At 43.8% G+C, this 12716-nt stretch overlaps 1 pseudogene; it reads left to right on the forward strand.

Moving 5' to 3' along the window:
• The first annotated feature begins 470 nt into the window (after positions 1 to 470).
• Positions 471 to 674, forward strand: LOC113879572 (annotated as a pseudogene).
• The last annotated feature ends 12042 nt before the right edge of the window (positions 675 to 12716 follow it).

Raw genomic sequence — 12716 nt, forward strand, 5'->3', positions numbered from 1 at the left:
CCCTTAATGGACTCTGGCAAATGCAATTTTCTCCAATTTTTTCACCTGTTGCATGGTTGCATTAGTTTTCCATGGCTGCATCACAAACGACCGCATATTCAAAGCTTGAACAGTATGTGTTCACTACTCACAGTTTTCTGTAGGCTAGAATCCAGGAACAGCATAATGAGATTCTCTACTTCAGGGTCTCTTCAGGTAGAAAACCTGGTGTAGATCAAGACTAGGGTCTCACTGGAGGCTTGCCTGGGGAAAGATCCAGTTCAAAGCTCCCTTCGGTTGTTGCAGAATTTATCTCCTATAGGACTGAGCTCCCTGCTTTCTTGCTAGCTGTCAGCCTCGAGTCTTTTTCAGGTTATAGAGGCTGCTCAAAGTTCTTCATCATGTGGTCCCTCTCCATAGCCCACCTGACACCATGGCAGCTCACTTATTCAGAAATAGCCTTGGAGGCCACTGTCCTTGGATGTGGGATCATTGTTGTTTCTGAGGTTGCAGCGTTCATGATGAACTTACTTCAGATTATGTGTGACCACTGGGTACATAGTCATGTACCTGTTGGACTTGTCTTTAGATGTTATCTAGACAGAAAGAATGATGGAAAGCTAACTGCCTTCAGGAACAAGAATCTGTTATATAAAAGGAAATTGAAATCCAGTGAAGAAGTCACCCGGATGTAAAGGCTGTGGCTGAATTACAGAATGTATTGTTGTGGTTTAGTTGGCAAGTCATGTCCAACTCTTTGTGACCCCTTGGACTGCAGGGCTCCAGGCTTCTTTGTCCTCCATCGTCTCCGGAATTTGCTCAAATTCATGTCCATTGAGTTGGTGATTTCATCCAACCACTCATCCTCCGTTGCCCCCTTCTCCTCCTGCCTTCAGTCTTTCCTAGCATCAGGGTCTTTTCCAATGAGCCAACTCTTCACATCAGGTGGCCAAATATTGGGGCTTCAGCAGCAGTCTTTCTAATGAATATTCAGAGTTGATTTCCTTTAGGATTGGCAGGTTTGATCTCCTTGCTGTCCAAGGGACTTTCAAGAGTCTTCTCCAGCACCACAATTCGAAAGCATCAAATTCTTTGATGCTCAGCCATTTATATGGTCCAACAGAATGTTTGCACTTTTTAAATTATAATAGAAATAGAAACACATTCATTAAAAAAAATGGCAGTGGAGAATCACTCTTGAATATATTTGCACATGCACACATATATACACACAGTAGCGTGATGACAGATGTTACCATCTCGCCACTTTGATCATAGTTTTCTTTTTTTAAAGTCTTTACTGAGTTTGTTACAATATTGCTTCTGTTTTACCTTTTGGTTTTTTGGCCATAAGGCATGTGGTATCTCAGTTCCCTGACCAGGGGAACCCTGATTGAACCTGCACCCCTGCATTGGAAAGCAAAGTCTTAACCACTAGACCACCAAGGAAGTACCCACCATAGTCTTTATTTTATATTAGTTTGAGGCAAGTCACAGGTTTCACCCACATTCAAGGGGTGAAGATCAAGACTTGAACATAAACCCTTCAGTGACTATAGCTTCCCGGGGGGTCTATCTACCCCAGTGGTGGATTTTTGTACCATTTATGCATCAGTGCCCTATGAACCAGCTGACTGGTCTACTTTTTCATCTAGTTCTGGAGATGATGAAAGTCAGGACTAAATTACTCCCTCTCCCTAAATTCATGACAACTTCTTTCACTTCTTAGAAGATTAATGTGTTCACTTAAAAATGAGAATGGATTTTCAATTTTACATAATTTAAGTGTTTAAGTAAAGACAAGTATTTGAGCTTTATTTCTTGACCTTTGCTTCTGAGCAATTGCTATTAATATTTATCTGCAAGTCAGCTCAGCTCTGCTTTTGCCAGTTTCCATTGAAGGGCAAAACTCATTCATCTCAGGGCATTTGATACGCTTGCAAATGAAATCGCTAGAAATGCAGTGTGAAGTGGTAAGCCATCCATTAGGCCTCCATTTTACTTAAAATAACAGGCTGTAAAGTATCATGCTTCAATTTAAAGAAATAATGGCTACAAACAACAGCCCTGATAGCTAGCCTTACAGAAATGAATGAGTGTACACCCATGATATTGGCACCTTCTCAAGAGAAGAAAGTTTTTCAATGAGGAGGCAGGATGACTAATGTTTCCCCTGGTAAAAGATTATTTTTTCCATAGAAAGAAAAGGCTCTCAACGGAGATCAGGAGATTGAAATTGAAGAAAATGAAATGAATAAACATGGAAAGGATATCTGGGGTCAGAAAGAATAAATCCATCCCCCAAATCACACATACCCTCAAAGATAGAAATGGGACACCCCATAGAACACATCTTATTTATCCAAAGGAGACAAAGGCCGGGTTAGGGAAGCTAATAGGGGACTTATTAACATAGCACAGAGAGACCTCATGGCAGTGCCCTTTTTCATGTCTTTGGGGTGGTTGGTTTCTAGAATGGGGGTGGCATTACCCCCTTCTCTAACTGTGGCATTTCTATTTTACACAGCAGACCCATTCCTTGGATTTCAGGAAGGAGAGTCATGTCAATAGCTGTTTGCCCACATCCATCTACTCCCTAAGGTCACTCATGACATTGACCCTCTCTTTATTTGCTGCCAAATGGCTACCCCCTCAAGTCCTTTCCTCTCTCAGTTACAAGGAAATTTTGGGGGTAGCTCTGACGGGGACACTGGCCATTTCACACGGGTGAACCATAGTCTGGTTGGAATTTCTCAAAAGGTTGGAAAAAATGCCAGTCAAGAAGGTCCTCAATGTGTCTCTACAGTTATGGTACTCTTTCCTATTTTTCAAATTTTAAGTGAATTTTTCACTCCTTTATAAGTTTGGTCTGGCTTCCCCAGTGGCTCAGTGGTAAAGAATCCATCTGCCAACACAGGAGATGCAAGTTCAATCCCTGGGTCAGGAAGATCCCCTGGAGAAGGAAACGGTAACCCACTTCAGTATTCTTGCCTGGGAAATCTCATGGACAGAGGAGCCCAGCAGGCTTACAGTCCGAGGGGTCACAAGAGTCGGACGTAACTTGGCAACTAAACAACACAGCTTGGTTTTTCAAAGGGGAAGATGAGAGCGTAAGGAATTAAAGATTATTTCAGATCAAATCCTTTATTTCCTTTCCTCATAGCTCATTCATTACTCCTTTGCTTTTGTAGAGTTTATTTTCTTTGTGCTATGGTAAACAATGAAAGCATCTCAGGATTTTTTATTTTTTTCCTGATTATAGATTTGGCCCTCCTCCATGGGGTTTCATATGTAATGTTCTTCTTTTCATAATTGTTTATAACATGTGTGTGATTTCCTCTTAATGTACCATACCTTTTTGACTTTAAAAGGGCCATTTTCTCATATTTTAACATTTTCAAAATTGGATTGTGACAGAGAGTAAATGTGAAGAAATAAATTAACATCTTTTCAATATAACTGTGGATACATAGGAACTATTAAATCATTCTTTGTGTGTATTTATGTATTCAGAATATCTTAGAATTAAAATAATTTACATGCTTAATAGGCTAAAAATTGAGGTATGGAAGGAAGTAGAGTAGGAAGATTAGAAAAAAAACCAACATCTAATCCAATCTGTTGCTTTCACTGATTATAAAACTGAGATCATTTTAGAGGAAATTACTGGTCACAAATTTTTAGGCCAAAATCTTAGAGGGGGCTTCCCTGGTGGCTCAGTAGTGAATAATCTACCTGCCAATGCAGAAGACATGGGTTCGATCCTTAATCCGGGAAGATCCCATATGACAGCAACTAATCTCGTGCACCACAACTACTGCACTTGTCCTCTGGAGCCTGGGAGCTACAACTACTGAGCCCATGTGCAGCATCTCCTGAAGCCTGTGCACCCCAGGGCCCATGTTCCATGTTCCACAGTGAGAGGGACCACTACACTGAGCAGCCCGAGCACCGAGCCTGGACAGTAGACCCTGTTCACTGCAACTGGAGAGGGGCCCGTGCAGGGGCAAAGACCCAGCACAGCCAATAAACAAATTTTAGGGGCAAACTGTCTGTGGAGTGTGTCCTCTGAAATGAATGGCCTTCCAGATAATCCACCAGGACCAGGGCTCTTCACTGAATGTCTTTAAACTGGTGCAAAATTCTAAAAATAGCTCCTCAGCAGACTTCCCAGGATGTCTGGAACAACCCTTATTCATTTCTTTAGACTAAAACACTGGACAATTCTAAGAGACTAGCCTCCTGAGAACATTAGCATCCTAACCTGTCACCTACTTTAAAACCTGGACCTCAGTGTCCTTTTTTTTTTTTTTTTTACTGTGCTATGTCTTTGTTGCTGTGCAGGCTTTCTCTAGTTGCAGCAAGTGGGTGCTACTCTCCAGTTGCAGTGCTCAGGCTTCTCGTTGCAGTGGCATCTCTTATTGCAGAGCACAGGCTCTAGGATGTGCGGGCTTCAGTAGTTGCGGCTCCTGGGCTGTAGAGCACAGGCTCAATTGTTGTGGCACACGGACTTACTTGCTCCAAGGCATGTGGGATCTTCCGGGATCAGGGATCAAACCAGTGTCCCTTGCATTGCAAGGCAGATTTTTAACTACTGGACCACCAAGGAAGCCCTGGTGGTTCTGATACAATCATATCAATGTATTTACAAGATTTGATTGCAGGTTACCTTTAAGCACCCAGATGGCATAGCACACAGAAAGATTAACTTTGAAGAGGAGGGAATGATAGGTAGGAAAAGTCCATTGCATATGAGTGCACCCATGCACAGCATCCGTTGATGGGACTGACTGTGAGCAGGGGAGGGAAAGGTGAACAGGCCATGGATGCCAGGGTTTAGCCAGGTCACATGGTTGCTGAGGCTGGGACCAGGCCAGGGCTGAGGGTTTGGCCCCTGCAGAGTCAGGCTCCACTGCACACTGTGCATGTGACCAGCCTGGAGTTGTCTCTAACCCCTTGCTCTGTTTTCCAAATCTGTAAAAAAACACAAAAACAAAAAAAACCTTCTTGACCAAATGACAATTTGTTGACCTTTGAAATAATCTGAGCTGGGAGCATTTAAAAGGAAATCTATCATGAATTACCTTGCTGGGATGATATCTAAATGTTTTTGCCAATTTCACATCTGGAAATTAATAATAAAAATAAGAACATAAACATGAGAGATTTATTTAAAATTATAATCTTTGACTTGTTCAAGTCTTGATTTTATTGCTTATTTTACAGCAGGAGAATTGAAAAATAAACATGATCATAAACGTGTATTTTTAAAATGACAAAATATTAAAATCACGTGTTGATGAACACTTTTAGAAAAGTAATCAAATGCAGCTGTTGTTTTGTGTGTTTAGCAGCAGAATTCTTTTATTCAGATGAAGTCTTATGGGAAAGCTGGTATGTAAAAGAGCAATGAGTAGAACTTTATCAGTTGCATGTAGAGTTGGGTACCAAGAGGCAGCTCATCTGGGCCATGTATCAGTTAGCTTTTGCAGCAATAGAACTGTATAACAAAGAACGTCCCAATTTATAAAAAAAATTAAAAATTATTTTTAATTTTTTCTTGGCTGCAGCGCACAGCATTTGGGATCTTAGTTCCCTGACCAGGTATTGAATCTGTGCTCCCTGCAGTAGAAGCCAGGTGTGTTAACCACTGGACCACCAGGGAAGCCCCAACCTCAAATTCTTAGTGGCTTACAACTACAAATATTTCTTTCTTGTTCACAGGTCTGTGCAACGGCTTTCATGGCTCTGTTCTAAGTTGGGGAATTGGTTTACAATTTTGCTCCATATGAATTCTCATTGTAGGACCAGACTGAAGGACAATTTCCTATCTAGAACTCGTTGTTCTCATGGCAGAGAATGGGGATGCAAGTGGTTAAAATGGAAACATGAGATACCACTTGAAAGCTCTGCTTAGTACTGGCACATAGCCACACCCACACAAATTCCACTGGGCAAAGCAAATCGTATGGCCATAGCCAATATCAGTGGAGTGGAAAAGTAAACTCCTATGGAAAGGTGGGAAGAGCAGTTGCTGAACTAAAATTTTATCCACTTGATATGTCCTGAGTGTTGTGTCCCCCTAAAATTCACACGTTGAAACCTATCTCCAAAACTGATGCTATTAAGAGGTGGGGCTTCAGGGAGGTGATTAGTCACAACAATCTATTTCAGTTTCTAAATGATGAACATCCTTTTAGTAATATTTTCTGACGGGAAAAGAATGTTAAATACGTATTTTTGTTGTTGTTTAGCTGCTAAGTTGTATCAGACTCTTTGCGACCCCATGGATGGCAGCACTCCGGCTTCTCTGTCCTTCACTATTTCCCGGAGTTTGCTCAAACTCAAGGCCATTGAGTCGGTGATGCCATCCAACCATCTCATTCTCTGTCCCCCTCTTCTCCTCCTGCCCTCAATCTTTCCCAGCATCAACTGCCACTAATTAATATTTTAGGGATAATACGAATGATGTCTCACTTGAAATAAACTGTCTTCTCATCCAAAAAAAATGAGAGAGAGAGAAAGAGAGACCCCAGAGAGCTCTCTCTTCCCTTCCATGATGCAAGGACATAAGCAGGAGTCTGTGACCCAGAAGAGGGCCTTCACCCAACCATGCTGCACCCTGATCCCAGACTCTTCCAGCCTCTAGAACTGTGAGAAATAAATCTGTTTAGCAGACAATTCCTCTCTGCTAAATGGTAATGCTCTAAACTGCTTAAATATATCTTCTAAATACTTAAAAATTTGAGACTTGAGGCAAAACTTATAATTATAGAGGATGCAGTGAGACCATTAATTAACTTGTACCTAGAGTGGATTCAGCCCACTAATTCATATCTTCTGCTTTTGTAGATGTCAAAAGCATCTTGGCAAATATTTGCTGCCAACCGCAATCACTGGGCTTGGTCCTAAGGCCCCTTAGGATGGAAGACTGGATGAGATTTGGGAGGAAACAGAGTGCTTTAATTTTGTACTTGTCATTGATTTTCATTTCATGTTTTCAAATTTGTTTTATTTTTTATTTAAATTTGTATTGGAATATAGCTGATTAACAATGTTGTGAAAGTTTCAGGTGGAGAGCAAGGGACTCAGTCATACATATACATGTAGCCATTCTTCCCCAAACTCTCCTCCCATCCAGTCCGTCACATAACAATGAGCAGAGTGCCCCATACTGTACAGTAGGTCCTTGCTGGTTATCCATTTTAAATATAGTAGTGTTTACATGTCCATCCAAAACTCCCTAACTATTCCTTCCCCTCACCCTCCGCTCTGCACCATGATCATAAATTCATTTTCTAAGTCTGTGAGTCTGTTTCTATTTTGTAAGTAACTTTATTTGTATCATTTCCTTTTAGATTATGCATACAAGTGACATCTTTCTGTCTGAGTTCCTTCACTCAATATGAGCAATCTCTAGGTCCTCAGCAGTCTCTAGGTCCATCCATGTTGAGGCAAACAGCATTATTCCATTCTTTTTAATGGCTGAGTGTTCCATTGTATAGATGTACCACTTGTTTATCTTAACCTGGGACATTCTCCTGATGAAGACAAAGAGCCCACCATGGAGTTGTCCTATAAGAATGACATATAAGTCCCATCAAGCTCAGGAGGAGCCGTAGACAAATACGATGGAAGGAAAAAACAGCCAGTTTGTATTTTTCAAGATTCCCCCAGATTTTTATGCTTATACAGTTAGCAAACACTTTGGGAAGATTCTTAAACTTTTCTTTTTGCCACTAATGGTCATCACACCAGCCTGCAGATTTTAGAGCAAAGAGATTTCCTGAATCCTTAGCTCCTTCATTATTAAAATATATATATATTTATTTATTTTTGGCTGTGCTGTCTTCACTGCTGCTCTTTGGCTTTCTCTGCGCAGCGGCTCCTCTCCTGTTGCGGCACTTGGGCTTTAGGATGCAAGGGCTCAGCATTTGTGGCTTGCAGGCTCCAGACAGCAGTCACAGTAGTTGTGACGCTCAGTCTTAGCTGTCACAAGGCATGTGAGATATTTCTAAACCAGAGATTGAACCCAATGCAATGTCCCTTGCATCGCAAGGTGTATTCTTAACCCTTAGGACCACCAGGGACGCCCAAGTAGCCCTTCCTTTAGAAGCAAGAGTGCTGGAAGATCAGTATTGCTTACCAGTTGGCAAAAGACTTAAGCATGGCTTTCACCTCTCCTGTTATTAAACAGCAGAGAGCAGCAGTTCCAGACTTCCTTCATCCTTAAGAAGTGAGCTTCTGTGTTTTAGGTAGAGAAATCTGTCAGCTGATGGATGGATGGTTCTTTTGTGCCTGTAAACCCATGGTCCCAGGAGAGCATCTTTGTGAGAATGTTGACATTTCTGTGTTGTTTCTTCTCTAGAGGCAGATTGGCAGCACCTTCACCCTGAGAGCTTCCTTGATGGCTTAGAGGGTAAAGAATCTGCTTGCAGGAGATGTGGATTCAATCCTTGGGTTGGGAAGATCCCCTGGAGAAGGGAATAGCAACCCACTCCAGTATTCTTGACTGGGAAATCCCATGGACAGAGGAGCCTACCAGGCTGCAGCCCATGGGGTTGGAAAGAGTTGGACACAACTGAGCAACTAAGACTTTCGCCCTCCTCACCTGGTGTTCCTGTGATCTGAAGATCTTGCAAACATTCAGGGAAGAAACTTTAACCCAGAGTGGAAGTGTGTATCTTGCCAGAGAGATGAGTGGGCAGGGGAGGAACCTGACAGCAAAAAAATCATGGCCAGAACACGTGACTCTTCTGGTGCCTTCTTTGTGGAGTGTGAAATGCACAAAGAGAGAAACCTCAGCTTTTGGAGAACTAACCTAACATTCTCCTGAGTAGATTTCACTGCCAATAAACCAACACTAACCTGGAAGCAACCAAGTTAATGATCTAGCTGAATGTCCATTCATCAAAAATCAAACCTTAATGATCTAGATCAATGCAACCAAGTAGGATGCTCTAATGTCTAGGTATTTGCAACCTTTTGTGTCCCTTAAATTTTATCTGTCTAAGACTTGAGCAAAACTTAGATTATGTGAAACATTAGCTTTGCTTTAGAATTAATTTGTGAACCCCACTTCATTTCTGTATCTCTTTTTAAAAATAGTTATTTGCTTATTTATTTATTTGGCTACACTTGATCTTAGTTGCAGCATGTGGGGTCTAGCTCCCAGACCAGGGATTGAACCTGGGCTCCCTGCATTGGAAGTGCAGAGTTTTACCACACTGGACCATGAGGGAAGTTCCTCTGTATCTCTTTCAGTGAAAAAGACAATAGTTATTATAATCCAGCATACCCTTTGAAATCTAAGTGTAGCATTTTAGATCTAAAAAGCTGAATATTACTCAGTCATAAAAAGGAAAGAAACTGCACCTTGTGCAGAGACATGGATGAACTTAGGGACCGTCATACAGAATGAAGTAAGTCAGAAAGAGAGAAACAAATATTGTCTATTAACACATATATGTGGAATCTAAAAAAATAGTAAAGATGAACCTATTTGCAGAGCAGAAATAGAGACCCAGACACAAAGAACAAACATAAAAAACATCAAGGGGGGGAAGAGGGTTGGGATGAATTGGGAGATTGGGAATGACATATATATGTATACTACTCTGTATAAAATAGATAACATGAGAACCTACTGTGTACCACAGGGAGAAGAAAAAGAAGGTATAGTCTATTTGTAGGGCATATATTAACCTTAAGAATGCATTCCAATACACATTAGCTGCAGAAAAATACTGTTTTATTTCACTTGTATAAGGTACCTAGGGCTTCCTTGGTAGCTCAGCTGGTTAAGAATCCATCTGCAATGCAGGAGACTTGAGTTTGATCCCTGGGATGGGAAGATCCCTGTAGGCAAGTATGGCAATCCACTCCAGTACTCTTGTTTGGAGAATTCCATGGACAGAGGAGCCTCCTGGGCTACAGTTCATCTGGTCACAGAGTCAGACACAACTGATCAACTTTCTCTTTCACATACAAGGTACCTAGAATATTGAAATTCATAGAGTCAGAAAGTACATTGGTAGATGTCAGGGCCTGGGGGTGGGATTGCGGGTTGGGGAGGGTGAATGGGGAATTAGTGTTCAATGGGGGCAGACTTGCAGTTTAGTTTCAGTTCAGCCCTACACCTGAAAGTAAATGAATTCTGCCACTAACTCAAATGAACTCAGAAGATAAGTTTCGGTCCTGACCAAGATCTGTTGAGACCCTGAGCAGCAGAACCAACTAACCCATGCTATAAACTCACAGTTGGTGCAATAATAAATTTGTGCTGTTTCTAGCCAAGCTATGGTAATTCGTTACAGAGCATGGAAAACAAATACACTTAGATCAACCCTGGAACCCGGGCAAGAATGGACTTAGAAAAGTCTCTGTACTGACAACCTAGTTTCTTCCTGGCTAATTCCAGGAAGACCTCAGCTATCCTCCAAGAGGGAGACAAAGCAACACACAACCCCCATCAGAACCCTTGAGAAGGAGTCCACTGAGCTGGGTTCCTACACTCAGTGGGGATGAGCACAGCCAGATCCAAATGGGGCTTGTAGCTTTATCCTCACAAGTTTAGGGCAGAAATCACAACACTGACAGCCCAGGGCCCCAAACATCCCACAGACGTGGTTTGCTCAAATGCTTAAGAAAACTTGGGATTTGTTGCCAATATATAAAAAAATTCCCAGGTGGCGCCAGTGGTAAAGAATCTGCCTATCAATGCAGAAGACACAAGAGACAAGGGTTCGATCCCTGGGTCGGAAGATCCCCTGGGGAAGGAAATGGTAACACACTCCAGTATTCTTGCCTGGGAAACCCCATGGACAGAGGAGCCTGCCGGACTATAGTCCACAGGGTCACAAAAAGTCTGATGCAACTGAGCATGCATGCATGTAAAAATCCAGATATTTTATACAGAGATTAGAATTTCTGGCTTTTCTTGAAAACTTGGGAGATATGACAACGTGAGTCCCATGGGGACTGAGCAGCAGTGCCTTTTTCAACTGGGACAGTCGTGGCAGACCCCGTGGCTCCAAACTGTCTTGCACCTGGGCTGTTTCACTCGTTAGCTTTAAATGTCAGGTCCTAGGAGACTGCTGGTTTGGCCCACGCTTAGGGCCATGTCCTTGTAAGGATCAAGTTGGCAGTTCAGCACAGAGAATGCAGGAAGCATCCCTAGGTATGGGCAGGGTCGGCAGCCTTTCTTCCAGCGGTGCTGTGGTGTCGTGGTCTCAGCTTTTTGCTGCTCTGGCAGGGGAAGCAGGAGAGGGAAGGGGAGGAGAAGATGGGAGGAGTTGGCTGCTTGCCAGGCAACTCCAGCGTCTCGGAGCAGGTAGGAAGACACAAAAAAATGAGCGGCTGCACCCAAGCTTGGCTGGAAGACTGAACAAAGAACAAACTGCTGGCGACTCCCGCCTGGAGCTCTCAGCTTGCCAGCAGCCAGGGGCCCTCGGGAAGGCAGGCTGCGACCCCCACACCTGATTGCCATTCATTTCCAGCCAGGCAGCTCTTAGCAACGGCTACTGGAGCTGCACGTCAGCTAGAAACGCATGGTCCCCATGAGCCCGACCAAGCAGAGAAGGGAAGGCAGAGCAGAGAGGAAGGCTTCCCTGGCTTGGCGGTGCAGGCAGCATCTTCAGCACCAGGCAGGAGATCCGCTTTTCACTGATGAGCATCCCTGAGCTCGGGCAGCCTCTCACTATCATGAACCAACCCGCTGGGCAAAGCTCCCAGGAGGCGAGCTGTCTGGCATCCAGGGTGCATTGATAAAACGCAACCCTTGTTCTTTGGCTCACTTAGTCTCACACACTCCAGATGGCCTTTGTCTGGGTCCTCTCAGCCTGGGCCAGTGCGGAGAGAGAGATGGGCAGCCCACCAGCTGCCAGGCATTGCGGAGATGGAGGCTGAGGCAGAAGCAGAGGCGCCAGTTGGTGGAAGGGGCAGAAACCACACTACTCAGCTTCCCGGGAGGGAAAGGTAAGGGGGGTGGGGGGCACATAGGCCTGGATGCTGGACTGCCTGCTGTTCTTAAAGCCCTTTCCCGAATTTCATGAGGACTTGAGAGAGCAGGTTCCCTTTCCCCATTCCTCACCCCACCAGTGTCTTCTCGCTCCATCAGCAGCAAACGCATCCTCTTACATTCCACCACTGGACTGGGGAACAATGGCTACTTGGGAGGAGGATTAACAGGGTGTGATGGGGGTGCTATGCCTTCTTGTCAGGCGAAGATGCCCATCCCTGCTCTGCAGAAAGAGCCCCATCCAGTGCTATGCAATTAGGGATAACGATGTTCTTCTGTTCATCCCCCCCTGGCCTCGCCCTTGGGCATCTCCTCGGGGCCCTGGTCTGGGTTTACGCACAGGGCGAAGTTGTCCTGTAGACATTCTGGCCCAGAGCCAAGTCCTCATCTGTAAAGTAAAGGGGGTGCCCACAGGTGTGATGTGAGCAATCTCTGAGTCTGCAGGTCACCCCTGAGGGCCTCACCCCCAACCCCAATTGCTGGCACTGGCCATACTTTTGTGTCTTCCCGTGGTCTCATTTGCATTCAGCAACTGGCAGTTTCTTAAGTCTTAATGTAGGCGGGCTCAGAACCGAGCCAGTGTCCTAACATGAAGTCAGTGCCAGCACTGATACAGCCTGGACATCAGCAAGGATGAAAGCCTTCTGTTGGGTAAGGAAACGCATATGAAAGCAATCCTGAGACTGTAAAGCACAATTTGTTGTTGTCGTTCAGTCGC

Source organism: Bos indicus x Bos taurus, chromosome 21, assembly GCF_003369695.1.
Source record: "Bos indicus x Bos taurus breed Angus x Brahman F1 hybrid chromosome 21, Bos_hybrid_MaternalHap_v2.0, whole genome shotgun sequence".
NCBI classification, from domain to species: domain Eukaryota; kingdom Metazoa; phylum Chordata; class Mammalia; order Artiodactyla; family Bovidae; genus Bos; species Bos indicus x Bos taurus.